Raw genomic sequence first — 20,841 nt, 5'->3', positions numbered from 1 at the left:
CATTCATTTAGGATAACTGTATTGAAAACGTGTTGATCTTATGAACTTGATCACTGCAAATAATTAAAGCTGTGTTAAACCATACCCCCGGCCGAGATTGAACCCGCGGTCATAGAGTCTCAAAACTCCAGCCCGTCGCGTTAGCGACGGTTCAATCCCGGCCGGGGGTATGGTTTGTTTGCAATCGTGTCATTACGATTTCTTGAGTCAGTAAAGGTGTGTTTTTCAAGTGATCAAGTTCCAGGGACAGCAACGTTATCAATAAAGGTTTCCTAAGTGACGCATTTCCCGTCAAGATGTTGGCAAACATTTACCGTCCCTCTCACCTACTCTATCATGCAACTATCACCCTCTTCCACTGTCATCCAACTATCACCCTCTTCCACTGTCGTCCAGCTATCACCCTCTTCCACTGTCATCCAACTATCACCCTCTTCCACATTCATCCAACTATCACCCTCTTCCACAGTCATCCAACTATCACCCTCTTTCACAGTCATCCAACTATCACCCTCTTCCACTATCATCTTCTCCCACTGTCATGTACGTCTCTCCTCCATCAGGTAACAGCATCAGTCTCTGGTGTCTGGTTCGATGCGCAAAAATGAACAGGTGGACCAAGTTCCAACTGATCTTCGTCTTCAGCATCTTACTGACAACCTCCTTGGTTATTCTTCCCTCCATCACCAGCATCAATTACATCAGCGCCTTCTGTGACGTCTCCTTAGCCAAGAATCTCATTCATTATATTAGCATCAGTAATTCCTTTTTTCTTCAGCTTGAGAGAATGAACTTCACTGCCGTCGCTGTTTTCAGGTTAGTTGGTAACAATAGTATGAAAGAAATGTCACATTGCTGTTCGATTTATTGCAAACATCAGCTGTGATTGTCTTTATATCTTGATATTTGCTGCAATAAGATCACAGTAATCAGGTTATATCACAATATGTAATATGCAAAACAACCATTGCGAAAAGAATAGAGAACTTCCAAGGGATTTCGTGATTTCTCGCATTATCTAGGAACTGTTCTCACTGTATCAAGTGTCAGAGGAACACCTTCCGCCTGATCAAAAAGAATGGAAAAAATGAAAAGATAAATAAATGACTAGGAAAAAAAATGAAGATAGTTTTCTAAGGCTTTTAATTAAAATCAAAATAAAAACTGGCCATTGTGGTTCCAGTATGATGTTAGGGCAGGAGTATATAATGCCCAGGATGGTCTTCTGATGTTCAAAGACATGGTGTAGGTTATCCTGGGTGGTGGTATTCGTCCGATGTTCTGGAAACTCCTGTCACTACTTGGTTGCAGCACCATAATTATGATACTAGAGGTGAGTAGTAGTCGTAATGCCCCACTGAGTCCGGTAGACAGGTATCTTGCTCCAGTGTTTTAGCGACTCACCTGGATGACCAGGCCAGCAACAGGGCTCATAAAGAAAATACACTGGTTACCAAAAATTTAAATAAGTACAACACTGATGAAAGACAAAGAGTGGTATTCAATTATCAGTGTCATTACTGGTAACCAGGAAAAATAAAAGACAACAAACAGAAATTATCCTGGTAGATCACCTTACCTGATCAGGAGAAGAGTGGAAGTGAAGTGACTCTCCAAACTTAAACCCACACCAGGTAAGGCTAATACTACCAGGAGTAGAAATTAAGGAACATCAGACACCAGGAACTAGAGTTTTCCCCCAGCCTGCTAGATGGAAGTGTGGGCAGTATGGTTCATGGATATCTGAACAACCATAACCCCATGATAATGTGAGAAATCAAGAAAGCGCTTGAAAGTTCACTATTTTCTCATAGTAGTTGTAATACATCTTGATATTTATAAGCTGGCATCTCTTCCTAGCACAACAGACTTGATTCACTTGACAACCCAATCAATCCACGGGATTCGAATTTATAGAGGTAGGCCAAGAAATTAAAGTCTAATCATCTGACTTCTTGCAATCGAAATTGGGTAGTTAGCCTTAATAAATTGGAGCAGATTATGAGGATGTAATCTCTGTATTTACAAGATCATCTCTCAATATTCCTCCAAATTCTGAACTTCCTTTAAGGGTTCTCACTTGAGGACACAGGTATTTATGTATTATTCAACAAATTATGACAAACATGGGTATTTATGTATATTCAACAAAATATGGCTGTTGCGATGAATGGTTTTGAAAACCGACAAGTGCATAAGCGCCTCAATCTTCAAAATATGGCTGGTCTGAAGGACTGACAACTAATGTTTATCACTTCCTAAAACAGGCATGAATCGAGGGGAAGCTCTGCTTTGCTAAAATGTCTTACAATGTTTTCTTGACATCTACAGCAAACAAAATTATCGTAGATTTTTTTTTATATATTTTATTTAAAAGAACATTACACATACAATCCTCATATAATTATATACATCATATATGACAATCATGTCATATAAGGGGTAAAACTCAAGCTCCCTGTCCACTCTGAAAGTGTACTGGACTCTACCCTGCAGAACTTAACTATACAACTTAAGGCTACAAGGAAACATAAAACATCAAGTTCATTGCTAGTCGTCCAGTGCCTGACTGGAGCTACTATACAATATCAGTAATGACAACGATATCTATAACCCGAAAATTTAAAATAAATGCATGTGTTGCACTTACAGCTGTAACATACAGCAGCGCATAACATACATAATTATGAAGGCTATTTTCTAGTATGATTTATTTACAAAGATAAGTTAATTAGGTTTATTAAAAGATAAACCCAGGTAAACCTTCCACAAAAGTGTCCTAGACACTACCCTAAAGTGACATAATCATCCCTGGTTCTCACCCAGCTGTAGGTGAGGGTGGACGCAGAGTGAGTGGCTGGTGCCCTCTGGTGTCTGTTTTGAGAAGTTTGATTTTCTCAAGATGGCGGAGTGCAGGCGAAGAGTCAACACTGTCTGTGTGGAATTGTTGAAAGGAGCAATATACCAGGACACTGCTGACATCATTCTGCCTCTTGTAATAAGAGATACGTATGGGATCCCAAGTGAGGATTTATATAGGATTTCCTTGAACGGCAATGCAAGAATTTTTGTAAAATTTGTGTCGTCTGCTGCTTATGTGAGAGCTGTGGACACCTTTCAAGAAAAACGGACTGTCATCAACACTGGTCTGGAGGTGTGCCTGCGTGATGTCTCGGCGTGTTATACGTGGGTTCGTCTTCGTAATGTACCTTTCGAGGCAGACGAGGTGAACATTCGTTGGATGGCACCAAACAAGCTGTCAACGTAGGGCGTTGGTCTCAGGGCTTTTATGCTGGTATGCTCGATGGTTCTTTCTCGATGAAAATAACACTGAGACATCCAATTCCCTCGTTTGTCATGTTGGAGGATTTTCGGACGCAGGTCTACGTAACCTACCCAGGGCAGATTCGGATGTGCCGACTGTGTGGTGCAACGGGACATATGGTGGCGACTTATGAGCAATGACGAGAGAGAAAATGGTCGGACCTGACAGACACTACGTCCAAAGAAGCAATGGTAGAGGATGAGTTGGCCCATTAGAGGCCCACGATGGGGGATGATGTGCTGCAAGTTTTACCGGTGGACATGAAGTGGAGTGATGCAGTGGATGCTGCAGAGGGGATCGTCTCGACGCTACCACCGGCCTCGGAGATCGAGGTGATTGGGTGTGTCGACAGCGCGTCGCCTCTGGTGGGAGAGGAGGTGCACACACCATTGATGTTGCCCAGTTTTGAGGACATACAGAGGATCCTCGACAGCCCAGTGACAGTGGATTTACTCCTACATTGGCGGCATCGCCTGTGGTCGGCCATGGTCTAGCGGGACGTGTGGGCGATGAGGAAAGGCGTACAACTTGTACGACAGTGGTGGTGACGGATGTCGAGGTGCATAGGGCAGATGGTGAAGGGCTTATGGATTATGAGGGAGTGTCACATAAGAAGCCCAGTACACCGGTAGAGGACGATGTATTAACACCGGGGCAAAGGTCTTGTAAAATGGTGTGGACTGAAGTAGCCAAGGGCGGTAAGGGACTTTCCTTAGAGAAGTCGAGTGGGAGTGTGGGGAAGAGTCAGGTGCAGCAGTGGCAAGTCCAAGTCAGGGTTAAAGGTGACAGGAAAACGCAATGAGAAAACCTAACCGGAGAGTTCAAGTGTATAATGATGAATGTTAGCGGCCTCAGAGCAGAGATCAAGAGGCGTTGCGTAGAGGTTTCGCTCAGACGTTTGGATGTCGATTTTTTTTATTCAGGAACACAATTTTCGGTGTGGTAGTGAATTACGTGTGCAAGGGTATAAGCGTTATGCGGGGAATTTGGATAATCTGAAGGGTGGGGTAGTGATAGGCATAAGGGAGACCAGCCCTTTTCCGCTCGTAGCATGGGAGTGGGGCAGAGGGGGCCGGGTCGTGCGCGTGGTGGGTTCATGGGGGAACATTCAGGTGGATTTCGTGGGAGTATATGTGCCAGCGACATCAAATCGACGAGTAAAGGAGGATTTTGTACGTGATGTTTTGGTTTATTTTCTCAGAGGTCTACCCTTAGTTTCTGTCCTAGCCGGTGATTGGAATTGTGTGATCCAGGAAAAAGATGTCGAACCGCATGGTGAGAGTGTAATTTAGGGGTTTTACAGGAGGCTCTGCAGGCGATTGGCGTAGTGGATGTGGTGGGTAGTGACGGGTGGAATGTGGACCACACTTTTTGTAGGAGGGGTTACACCGCACGGCTGGGCAGGGTTTATGTCACTAGCTTAATCCGTAGTGGTAGGGTTGATTGTGTTGATCTGGGTTTCTCAGACCACCGTGGTGTTCTGGTAACTCTCGAGTGGGAGGGCGTTATACGTGCTTTTTCGAGTCATTGGAAATTAAGTGTTAATTTGTGGTGAGGAGTAGATGCTTTGGAAGCTTTCAGGTTATGGTGGGTTGGATTCTGGAATGAAGGAAATGGGATAGAGGATGTTGTAGAGTGGTGGCATTCAAAGGCGAAAAATGCAATACAAGGTTTTTATAGAAGGTTAGGGAAGGAGGAGGCGGTGTTATAGATATGGGAAGCAAAAGTATTTAGAGGGACAGCTGCGGGATTGTTACGGTGCAGGCGGGAGGTATGATCTCGCGGAAATAGAATGCCTTCGTAGTCAATTATGGGAAATTCAGAATGATAATTTTCAGGCTTTGAGGGTGCGAGTGGGGATTGAGGAGGTGCTTTGGGGAGATAAACCCTCTGTAGGGGTTCTGCGTAGTTTCAGAATGAGACGTATGGTGACGACAGTTTTATCAGTGGTGGTCGGTGATGACTTGGGTGGTTATCATAAAGGGCAAAGGCTAGTTACTACTGAGAGCATAGGGACCAACGCAGACTAATGGTTTGAGAGAAAATGGAAGGGTAGCGAGGGGAACTGAGAGGCGAGGGAAGCTTCACTGTGTGTCATAGTAGCGAATTTGAGAGACGTGGATCGAGAGGACATGGAGAGTTACGTATCAGAGGAGGAGGTTTACAAGGCTATTCAGGGACAGGCGCTGAGGAAATTACCTGGTTGGGATGGGATACCACGTGATTTTTATTATAGCTCATTGGGAACTGTTAAAACACATGTTGGTTCAACTTTACAATTCAATGAAAATTAGAGGTAGAAGGGGCGGTGAGGCAGGGTTGGGTGTTGTAGTGTTGGTACAAAAGGCCGAGGTCTGTGAATCTTTGGAGGCATATAGGCCCATCATGTTGATGGGGGCGGATTATTAGATTTTTGCGCGTATTTTGGCAAACCGGATGAAACCAGTTTTGGACAAGGTATATGGGAAGGGTAATACGGGATTCCTGGACGATCTATGAGAGATGGTCATCGACACCTCGAAAGTTTTGTGAAGGATTGTAGTGGAGGCAGAGTCGTAGGATTAGATTGGGAAAAGGCTTTTGACAATGTGGATAGGGATGCATTATTAGCTATATTATTGAAGCAGGGTTTCGGGGAAGAAATAGTAGCCTGGGTGCATACGTTTATATACGGAGGCACAGGTACGAGTCCAGGTCAATGGGAGGTTGGGGTCTGTGATAGGCATGGGGTGGGGGCTGCAGCAGGGGTGTCCCCTCTCAAAGCTTTTGTTTTGCCTGTTTTCAGGGCCCCTTTTATAGAATGGTAATGAGTGGTGTAGGGAGGGAGGTCTGTGCGAAGGGTGAAGCAGTAGGGATTTTAGATTATGTGGACGATACCACCATCTTGGTGCATAGTAGGAATGGTTTGGCGTTCATAAATAAGGTTATAAGCTTTTTAGTGATGCTTCTTCCATGCGCATTAATAGAGAAAAATCCAAACTTTTGGAGGTGGGGACCTGGGTGGCGGAGACGTTAGGTACAGAGTATGGGTGGAGAACGGTTGAGCAGATAAAGATCTGTGGTGTGTATTTTTGCAATGACGAACAGGCTGCAGATGCATTTAATTAATCCATTGTAGTAGCAGCCGCAGTTCGTAGGATGGTGGGATGGAGACCAGGTGATGTAACATTACACCAAAGAGTAATCGTTGTCAATGTACTGGTGTATAGTAAATTATGGTTTGTTGCAGCGGTCTATCCATTGATGACGGACGATGTGTTGCAGTTACAGATGAAGGCTTTGGATTTCATATGGGGTTACCATAGGCATTGGTTATGGAAGGATACAGTTATGAAGCAAGTAGCTAAGGGAGATTTGGGGCTAATACCACTACACAGTCGCCTAATGAGCATATACATATGACAGGAATTCTTGACAAGGGGTGGGGTCAGGGGAGCGAGGGTTGATGCAGAGATGAGGGAGGTTCGACGATGGTGGGTGGGGAAAGACCTCATAAGGAACGAAGCGATGTTACGGCACTTATTGGTGGTGCAACACCCTGTGAGAGTTAGGGCAGGTAAATTAGACAATATAGGTACAACATTGAGAGAGTTCATCGGTGATGAGGTTTTCCCAGGATATCATTGGAAGATTATATGGCAGGAGTTCAAGAATTTGTGCTTACAATCACGGGTTAGAGAAACTGGTTACCGCTTCCTCCACAGGATTTTGGCGTCCAAGGCACAATTGTACATTATGGGAATGACCCAGGATCAGATCTGTGCGTGGTGTGGGTGGCTGGAAATGGCATTTCATGTCCTATACTTTTGTGACAGTTTACATAAGGTTAGGAATTGGTTCAAGGGCGTTCTCAGACGAGTGAGTTTTGAGTCTTGAGATGGGAGAGTGCTTGGATGCAGTACGACCTTCTGTGTCATATTTGGTACTTGACTATTTATACATGTCATGGAGTATGTGGGGGCATAGCGGTGCGCTGTGCATCAGGGCACTGATGTGCCATGTTTATAGGACGAAATGAAGGAACAGAGAGGTGTATGGGCAATGCTGGGAGGGAACTTTTTCGTTAGGGTATAGGAATGTAACGATGGAAACGTTACAGGAGTACTGAGGTGTAGGTAGGTATAATCCCTCGGTGGAGCCAAGGGGTTGGTCTCCCGGGAGGGGGAGGGAGGGAAGAGTTAGGTTTTTCGGTGTCTGTACTGTATGTTTTATTTGGTGTGTATGGTGATCGGGGTGTAATGTAGTGGTGAGGGAGGGGGACCTTTGTGTGGTCTGGAGTATAGTGTCTTGCTGGCGTGAATGAGTGCCATAGTCTGAGAAAGGGGGGGAAGGTGGTACTCAGAACCACGGTATGGTTTTCTCAATGCTGAGTCATGCTGAACTACTATGTCATCAATAGAGGCTATGCCGTGGTTAATGTTAATGTTTTTTTTATAAATTTTTAATTTCCCAGGCTGGTGTTAGTTGCATATAGCGTGCATTGTTTGGAGTTTTATTATGCAATTGTTCTATGAGATGTATTCTGTATGCACCTGTTAGTATTGGTTTTACTAAGTCAGTACATAAGAGTCACAGCAATATATGTAATGCGACCTGCGAGTCGTACAGTGTGTGCTGGAAGATTTGTGTTTTAATTATAAGTTTGGTGTGTAGCGAGATGCATATATTGATGTTTTGTGTGGATAATGTTCTGAACCAGTTTGCAGACATTTGATGTGGGTTTCTCGGATCATAGGGCGGTGATAGTAGATCTGTCGTGGGAGGGCGCTGTGCATATTTACCCCAGTTACTGGAAGTTGAAAGTGTGGCTGCTTAGAGGGGAGGATGGGTGGGGATATGGGATTTGAGGAGTGGTGGTTAAGGTTTTGGGATACAAGGGATCAGGGAATGGAGCTAACAGACTGGTGGGAGTTGAGGGTGAAGCCAGTGATTACAGATTTTTATAGGGTTAATGGATGTGTTGAAGCAAGATGGAGATATGGATTGTAGAATTATTTGGAGGGACAGTTGCAGGCTTGTTACAGAAAGGGGTGGGGGGAGGACATCGTACTTCTTCGAGGTAGGATTGCAGATATTCATAACGAACGTTTTGACGTGGTGTAGAATCGATCGGGGTTGGAGGTTGTGTTGAAGGGAGATAAACCGACTGGATATGTCTTGCGTAAGTTTAGGGAACATGGAAAGTGACCATGTTATTGCAGTTAGTGGCTAGCACAGGGGTGGGGGATACCCGAAAGGTGTGGTCCTTGTCTCCACAGACAGTATGAGCGTTTATGCCGATGGGTGGTTCAGAAAAATGGAGAGGGTGTGCAAGATGAGGCAGCTGGCAGGAGCTTTTCATTAGGGGGGTTCATGATGTTATAGGAGAACAGGACAGGGTGGGGTTGGAGGTTGACATTGGTGAAGATGAGGTGGCAGATGCGGTCTTTGGCATGAGCACGGGTAATTCGCCAGAGATTGATGGTCTGCCTATTGATTTATACAGGGTTCATTGGGGGTGAATGAGGCATTGCTTTGTTGGGGTTTTGAACAATATGCTAGATGGTGGGAGGATGGGTGAGTCACAATGTATGGGTATAGTAGTATTAGTATCGAAGAAGGAGGGAGCTCAGGTGCTGAGTGCTTTCCGGGCAATTTCCTTAATGTACATGGATTATAAGGTGTTCACAAAGATTCTAGGTAATAGGTTGAAGGGGTTCTGGGGTCGGTTTTACATAGGGGTTAGTTTGGAATTCCAGGGAGGAGTATGTGGAAAGGTAATAGGTTGAAGGGGGTTCTGGGGTCGGTTTTACACAGGGGTCAGTTTGGAATTCCAGGGAGGAGTATATGGGAAGGACATGGTTGCATCAGAGATTCCTTAGAGGGTTGTGAAGGGGAGGGGGTTTTGGATTGGATTGGGAGAATACGTATGACTGTATGGACAGGATGTTTATTCATGAGAGCTTGAGTGGCTTGGGCTTTTATTACAACCCAGGAGTCCCAAAGGCCTGTTTTCCCGGGTGTAAAGGGAGCAAAATAAAAAGAGCAGAAAACTTCTGACTTATATTATCCTTCCCCAATTTAGAACAGAAGTATGTACACTATATACACTATGTAGATCAATAGGTATTAGTGCACTCCACGGTAAGCAAGCCAGAATAGAAGCCACTAGAGAGCAAACCGTGCTTCAACCAGCTCTAAAATGGGAATGACAAGGGCAGACAGGAGAGTGGTACCCACATAACCTCTGCAATTGCCAAAACCATCTTCTCATTGGCTGGAACCTGGGTACTGGTTGAACGACAGGGCCCCATCGTCAACCCTCAGTCCCCTGGTTTGCTGGTTGGGGAGATAGCCTGTAAATGAGGGTGTGTACATGCACCGAATAAAGGTTATGTATTCTTTGCATGCCACACCCCCACCCAGAGAGGGCTCAGGATTAGGCTCCCACCTCCCAGTGGTAACCGTGCCACCATGGCACAAAATAATGGGACTGCCTTTCCTCTCAACCATCCAACTCTTAGACAGAGCTCAGCTTTACTCATGACAAAAAGCCAAACCGTAAGCTCACAGCAAGACAGCAGTCAGTCGGGCTAACTTAGGTCCGAGACATGGGAGGACGGTAGCACGCATCCCCTCACTAAAAAAAAAAAAAACCCACACCAGGGGAAAAGAAAAAGAGCTTAGAAGAGGTTACCACAAGTAACCTAACACATCCTAACCTAATATATAATTATAATAATATTGTTAGACTCTAGATAAAGAGTCTTCCAACATATTTTCTTTGCCAGCAATATGTAAAATTTTGATAGAATAGGGTTGCAGTCATAGACTCCATCTCATGAGCCTTGTATTGTGGTTCTTCATGGCTTGGAGATATACTTGAGGATTGTGATCACTGTAGACAGTGACCACTTGCGTAGCCTGGCCCACGTAGACATCGAAGTGCTGCAAAGCCAGCACCAATGCGAGGGCTTCTTTTTCAGCGGTAGAGTAAGCCCTCTGATGTTGCTGGAACTTTGCAGAGAAAAAGGCTACAGGCTGCAACTCCTCGTTCCCGTTTTGCAATAGTACTACCCCAACCCCAGACTCACAAGCATCAACCTGTAATGAGAAAGGTTTGGAGAAGTCTGGAGACAAAAGAATGGGTGCAGTACACAATAATCTTTTTGCTTTGTCAAAAGCATCTTGAGCAACTGAAGTCCAAATAAAGGGAACTTTGTGACTGGTAACAGAGGTAAGAGGGGCTACGATATCTGAAATATTCTTACAGAATCTTCTCTAAAATCCTATCATGCCTAGGAAACGTTGAAAAGATTTCCTATCATGTGGAACTGGATAATCTTTAATGGCAAGAACTTTAGCAAGTTTAGGAGCAACGTTACCACTACCTACTTCATTGCCTAGAAAAGTAACAGTGGCCTGGCCAAAGGAAGACTTAGATAAATTAACAGTTAAATGGGAACTCTGAATGGTCTCAAAAAGAGCCTTAAGTCTAAATAGGTGTTGATCCCAAGTATCAGACACCACAACAATATTATCCAGGTACGCTGCCGTGCCTTGAAGTCCTTTAATAGCCTGATGGATAAGTTTCTGGAATGAAGAAGGGGAGTTTTTAATTCCGAAGGGGGTAACTGTATATTGATAATGACCTCCTGGAATTACGAAGGCAGAGATTTCCTTCGCCTTATCTGTCAAAGGCACCTGATAGTAACCTTTAAGGAGATCTAACTTGGACACAAATGTAGCCTTACCCACAAAGTCGATTACATCATCCAGAAGAGGAAGAGGGTAAACATCTTTGATTCTGACCTCATTCACCTTACTGTAGTCTGTACACATACGATACCCTCCATCAGCTTTTTTAACAAGGATGCACGGTGAAGCCCATGGACTAGACAACTCCTCCACTAACCTGTGCTCTAACAGAAATTCTACTTCCTGCTGACGTAGCTTCTGCTTTTCAGGATTAGCTCTGTAGGGGGAGAGTTTAATCGGTTTAGAGTTTCCCACATCTACATCATGATAACCTAACGTACATTTTTTCAGCACATCCGAAAAAATATCAGGGTATGACTGTAGAAGCACAGTTAAACTTGTTGCTTGAGTTTCAGATAGCCCCACCTTTAAAGGGCTAGGGTCCTTGAGGAGGACAGAGTTTGGAAGTTTGATATTAATTTCAGAAATAGAGTGCAAAGAGCCAGAGTCGTCCTCAGAGGTAGAGAACAGAGTCATTAGTGGGACTTTGTCTGGTGTATGAAAAGATTTTAATTGATTAATGTGGTAAGTTTTAGTTTTTGAGGTCTTATCAATGGGAGCTACCAGATAATTTACAACAGATAATTTACTTACAATTTGAATAGGTCCTGTAAATCTAGCTTTCAAGGTGTGGCCAGATATAGGTTCCTGCACTAACACCTTGTCTCCTGGATGGAAGGAGCGGAATTGTGCATTTCTGTCATACCTCTGTTTCATCTTATTTTGAGCTGCCTTTAGATTAGCCTTGGCTAACTGACGTGCACCCTGCAACCTTGAAGACGGGTTGTAGAGTGTTGAGCTAACGTCTTCTCCCATCCATCCTTCTTTGAGCACCCGAAGAGGACCTCGTACATTGTGCCCAAAGATCAACTCAAACGGACTAAACCCGGTAGACTCTTGCACCGTTTCTCGTACTGAGAACAGCAACAAAGGTAGTGATTCATCCTAGTCTGTAGGAAAATGCATGCAAAAAGTTCTCGTGGTTTTTAACGTCTGATGGAATCTTTCCAAGGCGCCTTGGGACTGAGGATGATAGGCAGTGGATAAGTTGTGGATTATCCCTAACCTAGTTAATGCTTCCCTAAATGCTTTGGCAGTGAAGTTAGTACATTGATCACTTTGAATAGTTTTAGGAATGCTAAAACAAGAAATAAATCTGGTTAAAGCTTTGAGAATAGCTTTAGTATTAATATTGTACAGGGTATCTAGTTACTCTATCCATAATGTTAAATAAGTACTGATTTCCCGACTTTGACCTAGGTAGTGGACCCACACAATCTATAATTAAATCTGCAAAAGGTTCTCCATCAGCAGGTATAGGTTGGAGAGGTGCAGGTTTAATGGAATGTCCAGGTTTCCCTACTTGCTGACATTCTCGGCAACACCAGATATGATTCTTCACATCCTGCTTTAATTTTGGCCAATAAAATTCTTTTGTGATTCTATATAATGTTTTAGTAATTCCTAAGTGACCTCCTAATGAAGTATTATGAGATATATTCAATATTTGAGGTCTAAACTTTGTTGGAACTACTAACCTGTCTGACAATTGCCAGCCATCTATCTCCTTACCAGTCTCAGTGTAGATCAAATAGTCGTTTTAAGTTTATACTTTACCGGATGATCCAAAGAGGATTTTCCCATGGCTGCCTAAAAAGTGAAATTTAAAGAAGGGTTCTTTCGTTGTTCCTCCCAGAAGGACAGTCCCTCAGGCAGGGAAACAGAGATATCTGGCAATCCTGCAACCTTGTAATAGGAAGGCTTGATCTGGGTTTGTTCACTTGATCTACAAGGCCCCGGCCGGTTTTCCTCGCAAAACAAAGTGGTTATTCCGAGATCGGAGTCGTCCAAGGATAAGTCAAGATTATCGCCAGACAACCCTTGGGATGTTGCCCGAGTTATGGCGAACACCAGAGAAGAATTAATCATTATGGGCTCAGGACATACACTAGCAGTGGTAATGTTATTACCCAGTAATAACATGGCATCTTTCATGGGGAATAATTCGGATACACCCACAGTCAAGTACCCAGTGTAATATTTGCACTGTACATAAATTTTATGCAAAGGGACAGAATTTATAGCTCCTCCAAATGCTTCCAACAAAGCAGAGAAATTTAAGGAGGTATTCTTTGAAATGGGTAATATTCCCTCTTTTATAAGTGAGCAATATGCTCCAGTATCTCTAAAGGTTTTGACTTCAGTTATTTTGGAATCTTCCTGAAGAGAAATAAGACTCTAACAGTAATAAGGGGCCATCCCTTTCTCTACTTCTTTCAGGGACATGTTACCATGGATATTAGAGATTTTCCCAAGGGGTTGGGGTTTGTGGGGGCAGTTGGGATGGATGTCACCTACTTGGCTACACAGGTAGCAGACGATAGGCTTGGCCTTTACTCCCTGCTGACGTTGCAACTGGTGTCGCTATGGCTGGTGTCTCTGTGGACTGTTGTCGATTTGCACGATAATGAGAGGTTTGTCTCTCACCAGGTGGACCATAAGTGGAGAAGCGTGGCTCACCAGATGACTTAATTGGCTGACCCAGACGTTCTCCCTCCAGCTGGCACTTCATCCTCCAAGGTTGACGATCTCTGCTCATGTCAGGCTGTGGAAAAGAGAAACGAGTCCACTCGGACAAGGAGCAGTTAGTTTCAAAGGTATCAGCCAGCCTGGCTGCCTCCAATGCAGTGGTTAAGCCATGATCCTGCCATGAGCCTGGTGGCTAAAGCTCCCGCTTCACACACGGAGGGCCCGGGTTCGATTCCCGGCGGGTGGAAACATTTCGACACGTTTCCTTACACCTGTTGTCCTGTTCACCTAGCAGCAAATAGGTACCTAGGTGTTAGTCGACTGGTGTGGGTCGCATCCTGGGGGACAAGATTAAGGACCCCAATGGAAATAAGTTAGACAGTCCTCGATGACGCACTGACTTTCTTGGGTTATCCTGGGTGGCTAACCCCCCGGGGTTAAAAATCCGAACGAAATCTTATCTTATCTTATCTCTTATCTCTGGTCCCACAGACTCCAGCAGGTTGTCAACCAGAATAAGATGCACAAGATCATCGAAGGTAGCAACACCACTTGCTTTATACCAGCTGGTAAAAGCTTTGGTCTGCTGTCGTCTGCCTAGCTTAAAGATCTTTTTATACTTAGCTGGGATACATGTATATGCTCTCAAAACTGTGGTTTTCACTACTTTATAATCGAAAAATTCAGTGTCATTTAACACTGACGTAAATTCCTGTGCCTTACCAAACAATAATGTGTGAACCAACGATGCCCAACGCTGTTCTGGCCACCTCAAGGCTCGATCCTGATTTTCGAAAGCTTCGAAAAATTGTTCTGGTTCGGCCTCATTTAAGCGAGGAACAAGCTGTACTGCTTTCTGTAAACTAAAGTGATTTACAAGATGCAAAAACTGCCTTCTTTCTTTTTCCCTATCAAATTCTTCTTTTGCAAATGCTCACTGTTCCCTAGTCTGCTCAAGATTGATTTTTGCCAACTCAGGTGCCAATGCCGCTGATTCACCTTGAGACAACCCTGCTGCAATAGACTGACGATTTTGCTCTGTTGATGTATCATCTTTCTCTTGAGAGAACATCGGAGTTTTATTCCTGGTTCACGTTGAGGGAGGAGTCTGATGTGCCATTTCCTCTTCCCGAAGTTTGTCAGTGATCAGTGAACACAGTTGTGCAGCTGTGAGAGTGTGTTCATAATCAATGCCAATGGAACGAGCAATTTGTCAATGTGAAGGCTTACTCAGCCCTGTAACAACTTCAGACAGTATTACCAAGGCTGGCTCCTCCTCAGGAAAATTAATGAATAGAAAAAGAATAAAATTGACAAACATAAACACTTTATTATTTGGAAAATATAAAATACTTAAATATGAAATATTTATCCTACTTTACCTGGAGTTACCTGGAGAGAGTTCCGGGGGTCAACGCCCCCGCGGCCCGGTCTGATATCTGAATTCAACGCTAATATATACAGTTAAACTTGGGTGTCTGGTTGATGCTGACACAGTCTAGTAGAGATTATAGCCGTTGTTGATGGTGTGTGTGGGGGGGTTACAGGTGTTGGTGACAACCCAACGGTCAGTTCTTCACAGAGTCTATAGCCTTGAATAGTCAGTCCAGATGACAGGAACGCAGGTTCTTTACCACTGCATAGATGAGGGGTTATGTCCTGCGGTGGCGTACATATAAACAGGTAGGAAAAGGGTGATGTCTCAAGACGTTAGTCCGTCTCCTTCAATACTTCTCGTTGGTTGGCAGGTGACTCAATCTGTCATTCCAAGCTGGAAAGAGAGACAGGTTACCCACTGCTTATGAAATCACTCTCCATGATAAGTACAATACCTAAAAGACATGGTAATTATAGAGATCAAGGCTGAAAGGACTAAGTTTATTATTGGTCAAAAGTGAAGCTTTCAACCAATAAGTCCACTAGAATAGGAGCAGGTTTGTACTTACAGTTGTGCTGGGAGCTGTGAGTCTAGTGATTACTGTTTCGCAAGAGCCCCTAACGTCACCTTTCGGGGTGGGGGGAAAAGGGCGGGGGGATAGTGGGAGCTAGACTTACCCTACCTTAACAAGCAGCCGGCAATCAAACTATCGTTACCATATACTCGCTTGCTACTCCTATCTGTTGAACTTTTCCCTCACACTCCCCCATACCAAGACTTATAGTCAAAGAGTATAAGAAGAATAGGCGAGGAAAAAGTTCTAACATGTGGAAGTCAAGAAAGGCAACAATTCTACTGACTGTCACGACTTAACCAGTCAGAAAAATAATTTGAGGAACCATTGATATACACAATATGGAGCTTAAAAGCTTGGAGTGCCAATGTCCACCTCAAGAGGCGACTGTTGATTCCCTTGAAAGTTTCTAGGTATGTTAAAGGTTTGTGATCCGTCTCTAAAATGAATTCTTTTCCCAGTAAATAAAATTTAAGTTTAGAGATACCCCACACAAGGGCCAAACATTCCTTTTCTATTGTGGAGTGTCTCGTTTCTGCTGGAAGGAGTTTCTGGCTTAGGAAGCATACAGGGAAGGGTGTACCATCATGGTATTGTGGTAACACCGCACCTAAGCCAGTATTGGAGGCATCAGTTCTTAAACAAAATGTTTTAATAATATCTGGAATCTTAAGTATAGGGTCTTTTGAGAAGATATTTTTAATCTCATTAAACTTTTCCTGAGCTATGTCGGAAAGTTCAAGAGGTTCCTTTAGAGACTTTTTAAGGAAGTTGGATAAGATGCCTGTAAGATCAGTAAGGTTCAGGATAAACTAATCATAAAAATTTACAGAACAAAGAAAGCTACGCATGAGCTTCTTGGTTTTAGGAAATTTAAATTCTAATAAAGCTTTGATCTTACTGGGGAGAGGCTGTAAAGAGTTATTAGAAAGGATCAGTCCAAGATATCTAATCTTGTTATACCCAAGGAAGCATTTCTTTGGCTTGGCAGTGAGGCCATGTGAGCATAACCTATGTAAAACTGATGTTAATGTTTGGATATGCTTGCCCCACATGGACGTAATTACGTAAATGTTATCAAAATAAACTGAAACATTTGGCATATTACCCAAGACCTTTCTCATCAGTCTCACGTAGGTAGCACAGGCAGTTACCAAACCGAAGGGCATAGTTCTATATTGCATCAGTCCTTGGTGTGTAGGAAAAGCGGTGTACTGCTTAGAAGAAGAATCTAACATTACTTGATGATATGCCTGCGCAATATCAATCTCTGAAAAGAAGGAAGAGTCATAAAATTTATGTAGATCGCTATCTATTAAGGGCATAGGCTCAGCATCTCACAGAGTTATAGCATTAAAGCCTTTGAAGTCAATAGCAAGTCTATATGAATTATCCTCCTTCTTAACCATGACTACTGGTAAGCAATATGCAGATACTGAAGGTTCAGTGATCTTTAGTTTTAATAATTTGTCTACCTCTCGGTCAAATGCATCCCTAAGGTGAACTGGAACTGGGTATAATTTCCATTTGATAGGATTGTCCGTGACTAAGTCAGTCTTATGGACTACCGTGGAGGTGACACCTGGAATATCAGTAAAAACGTCTGAGTAGTTACTCACACATTGAAGTAGTTCATGTTTCTTATGGTCATCCAAAGACTCATTGATATTAATGTTTGTTGCACCCGAGTGGTCAAGAGTCACCAAGTCATGTAGTTCTCTGTCATAGTCTATGGTAGAGGCGTTAATTATGCACACCTTACATTCTTCAGTAGTCTTATCAAGTTCGTGTGGAAAAACTAAGTCAAAGTCATTCGAACAGTTAACCGAATTTCGTCAGTAATATTTCTTAAGGATGTTTATATGATAAAGCCTAGGCTTCCCCTTGACTTCTATGGGGTAATCAACCTTCCCACAAATATTTAACACCTTATATGGACCTTTCAATGCTAATAATAATTTAATTGACTTGATAGGCAAAAGTACCAGAACTTCATCCCCTACTTTAAAACTTCTCCTCTGACTTTTGGAATCAAAATAAGTTTTGTACTGGTCCATTGACAAGCTTAAGTTTTTCGAAACTATGTCAGAGGTCTCCTCAAGTTTGGATCTAAGGTCAAGGAGAAACTGATAAGAAGACTGAACCTCAGCCTTTACGTCCTCATTAGTCCATAAGTCATGAAGGATGGACAATGGACCTCTGGCCTGTCTACCATAGAGAAGTTCAAAAGGTGAACACCCCAAAGAGTCACTGGGAACTTCCCTCATGGCAAACAAAGCACAGGTTAGGTAACGATGCCACTCCTTAGGTTTAAGGGAGCAAAGTTTCCTTAAAAAGGACTTGAGAACCGAATGCTGGCGCTCAATCCTCCCATTACAGCTGGGATGATATTGTGTTGTGAAGAGAGGCTTCACTCCCAGAAGTTGGTAGAGATGTTGCATTAAGTCAGATGTGAACTGTGTCCCACGGTCAGACAAAATCTCTTTAGGGATGCCAACTCTGGAGAAGATGGACAAAAGGGCTTCAGCCACCTCTGTAAGAGATAAGATAGATAAAATTTCATTCGGATTTTTAACCCCGGAGGGTTAGCCACCCAGGATAACCCAAGAAAGTCAGTGCGTCATCGAGGACTGTCTAACTTATTTCCATTGGGATCCTTAATCTTGTCCCCCAGGATGCGACCCACACCAGTCGACTAACACCCAGGTACCTATTTGCTGCTAGGTGAACATGACAACAGGTGTAAGGAAACATGTCGAAATGTTTCCACCCGCCGGGAATCGAACCCAGGCCCTCCATGTGTGAAGCGGGAGCTTTAGCCACCAGACCACCGGGCCACCAAAAGTTTTTATGCCAACAGCATTTGGTGTTCCCAGGCGGTCACCCATCCAAGTACTAACCAAACCCAACGTTGCTTAACTTCCCTGATCGGACAGGAAGCGGTGCGTCCAACGTGGTAGTGATGGTCTTTAAGGGTACAGATTCAGGGAAACTCAAAGGATAATCAACTAATGTTAATATATATCTTTGTCCCCAGATGAAAGTGGTGATAAAAAACCAACAATGTCAATAGCTACTCTTTCAAAGGGTACCGAAAAGATTGGCATTTTGACCATAGGTACTCGCCTGGTACCTCGGAAGGACGACAGTTGGCAAACTTTACACTATCTACAATAGGCAGTGATATCTGAGGACATTTTGGGCCAAAAATAGGTTTCCCTAATTTTATTTAAGGTTTTGCGATGCGAGAAATGTCCGGCCATTCGTAGGTTATGAGCCATTTTAAGAACAGTCTCTCTGCATTAACTTGGAAGAACTAAGATGGAATAGTCTATCTCATCTGAATTTAATTTGAATACAGATTTATATGAGATACCTTTTATATATTCAAATTTATATGAAAAGTTTTTCCTTTGGATAACTTTATTTTGTTTAGCTGCATTATGGCAATTCTGAAGAGAAGGGCAATTACGTTGTAAATTGACAAAGGAGTCCTTCGATATATCTGAAGGCTTAAAGTCAGGGAAAATCAAAGGATGGACAGTAGGAGAAGCCTGGGCTTTGGTCTGAGCCCTAGTCAAGACATTTATAGTATCGGAGGTGATATCCTCACTTTCATGAGACATTGCCTCATCTGAACTTTCGAGGGGCTTCTCTGACTCTACAGGAAGAGGATCTGAAACACCTATATCCATCTTTGGTGATGAAAGGTCAAACTCAGAAGGAAGAATGGCACCTTTTACATTTCCTATTAGTATGGAGCAAGAAGTGATGGGAGCTATTATGGCTTCAGACCAACCTGTGAACCATTTAGACCTAATGTAACAACGGATGGTAGGAAAAGTGTCTGTACGGCCCAAGTAGTCTGAAAGTATAGCAGAGGAATGAGTTTCTTTAAGATTAGAGAACATCTTATCAGAAATGACTATACATGTGCATCCAGTGTCTCGTAAAATGGTAGATACATTAAGTCCATTAACTGTTCCTGAACAGAAGGGTGCTTGGTCATTACAGTCTTTAAAACATCTTCCAACTTTTTGGACCTTCTTAGAAGGAAAATCAGGACATTTATGTCCCTTAACACCACACAAATGACAAACAGGAATAAAAGAAGTCAGTTTACTTTACACTAGAGGCTTTGATTTCTTAAGATCTGGTGAACCCTTACCCTTAGGGTTCGATCCCTTTAGGTCTTTATAGGAATTTTGAGCCTCGGCATACAAGTCAGCAGCCTCAGCAACTTTATCAGCTTTAATCAGGTTACGTTCTCTAATGAATGTTCGTATCTGGTGAGGAAGAGCTGTCAGGAACTCGTCAGCAACCATGAAGTCTCTAAGAGATTCGTAATTGTGATCAATTCTTGAACTCTCTATCCAAAAGTCGAACAAACGAGTGTTACCTGTAACTGCTGAAAGCTCTGGCCAGTCTGTAAGGTGGCATACCTGAAATCTTTCCTGTGAGAATTAGTGGTTTTTTGATATGCTTTAAGGATTGCCTTCTTCAGTAGGTTATAATTACATATGATATCCTGCGACAAAGTTGCATAGATATTCAAAGCTGTACCAGAAAATAAGTTTCCTAAACTGGTAGCCCAGGTGTCAGCAGGCCATTCACAGAGGGTAGCGGTATTTTCAAACCTGATAATGTATGAAGTTATGTCTTCCCCCTCTGTGAAGGGAGGTAAATTAGGTTTTGGAATATGTGCACTAGCTGCACGTTGTTCCATTACTCCTTCCTCAAATTGCTGTTGTGAGAAAGTTAACTTTTTATTCTCTAATTCAAGACGATCTTTTTCGAGCTCGCGATCTTTTTCTCTCTCTCTTAACTCATGTTCTCTAGCTCTTTCCTCACATTCTCTAGCTCTTTCCTCACGTTCTCTAGCTCTTTTCTCACTTTCTCTAGCTCTTTCCTCACAACCAAGTCTATCACGCTCCTTTTTGTCTTCTCTCTCAATGTTCTCTCCCTCCTTTCTTTCTCTTTCGTGGATCTTAGCGCTTATGAAAGCTTCTAAATTTTACCCTGTTATTCCTAACTTACTTCCAGCATTCATCCAAAACTGGTATTCCTCCATACTTTCAAGAATAACTTAAACTACCAGGGGAAAATGAAACAGGTATCAAAAGAAAACGGAGGGTTCAATTCCTGCTCTGCTAAAACTGTAAATAAACCAGAGGGCTCGATCCCTGCTTCAATTAAACAATATGTATTAATGAAAACGAAGGGTTCTATGCCGGCTCCGAGCAAACAGTAAGTAGAATGGGGTCCCTTGACCATCCAATCTTCTCACCAACAAATCAA

General features: G+C 43.1%; 1 pseudogene; it reads right to left on the bottom strand.

Moving 5' to 3' along the window:
• Positions 1 to 18,394: 18,394 nt before the first annotated feature.
• Positions 18,395 to 18,510, bottom strand: LOC138851583 (5S ribosomal RNA; annotated as a pseudogene).
• Positions 18,511 to 20,841: the final 2,331 nt, after the last annotated feature.

The sequence above is a fragment of the Cherax quadricarinatus genome, unplaced genomic scaffold, assembly GCF_038502225.1.
Source record: "Cherax quadricarinatus isolate ZL_2023a unplaced genomic scaffold, ASM3850222v1 Contig1089, whole genome shotgun sequence".
NCBI classification, from domain to species: domain Eukaryota; kingdom Metazoa; phylum Arthropoda; class Malacostraca; order Decapoda; family Parastacidae; genus Cherax; species Cherax quadricarinatus.
The sequence above is the reverse complement of the archived record's forward strand: the minus strand, read 5'-3'. Positions and strand labels throughout refer to the sequence as shown.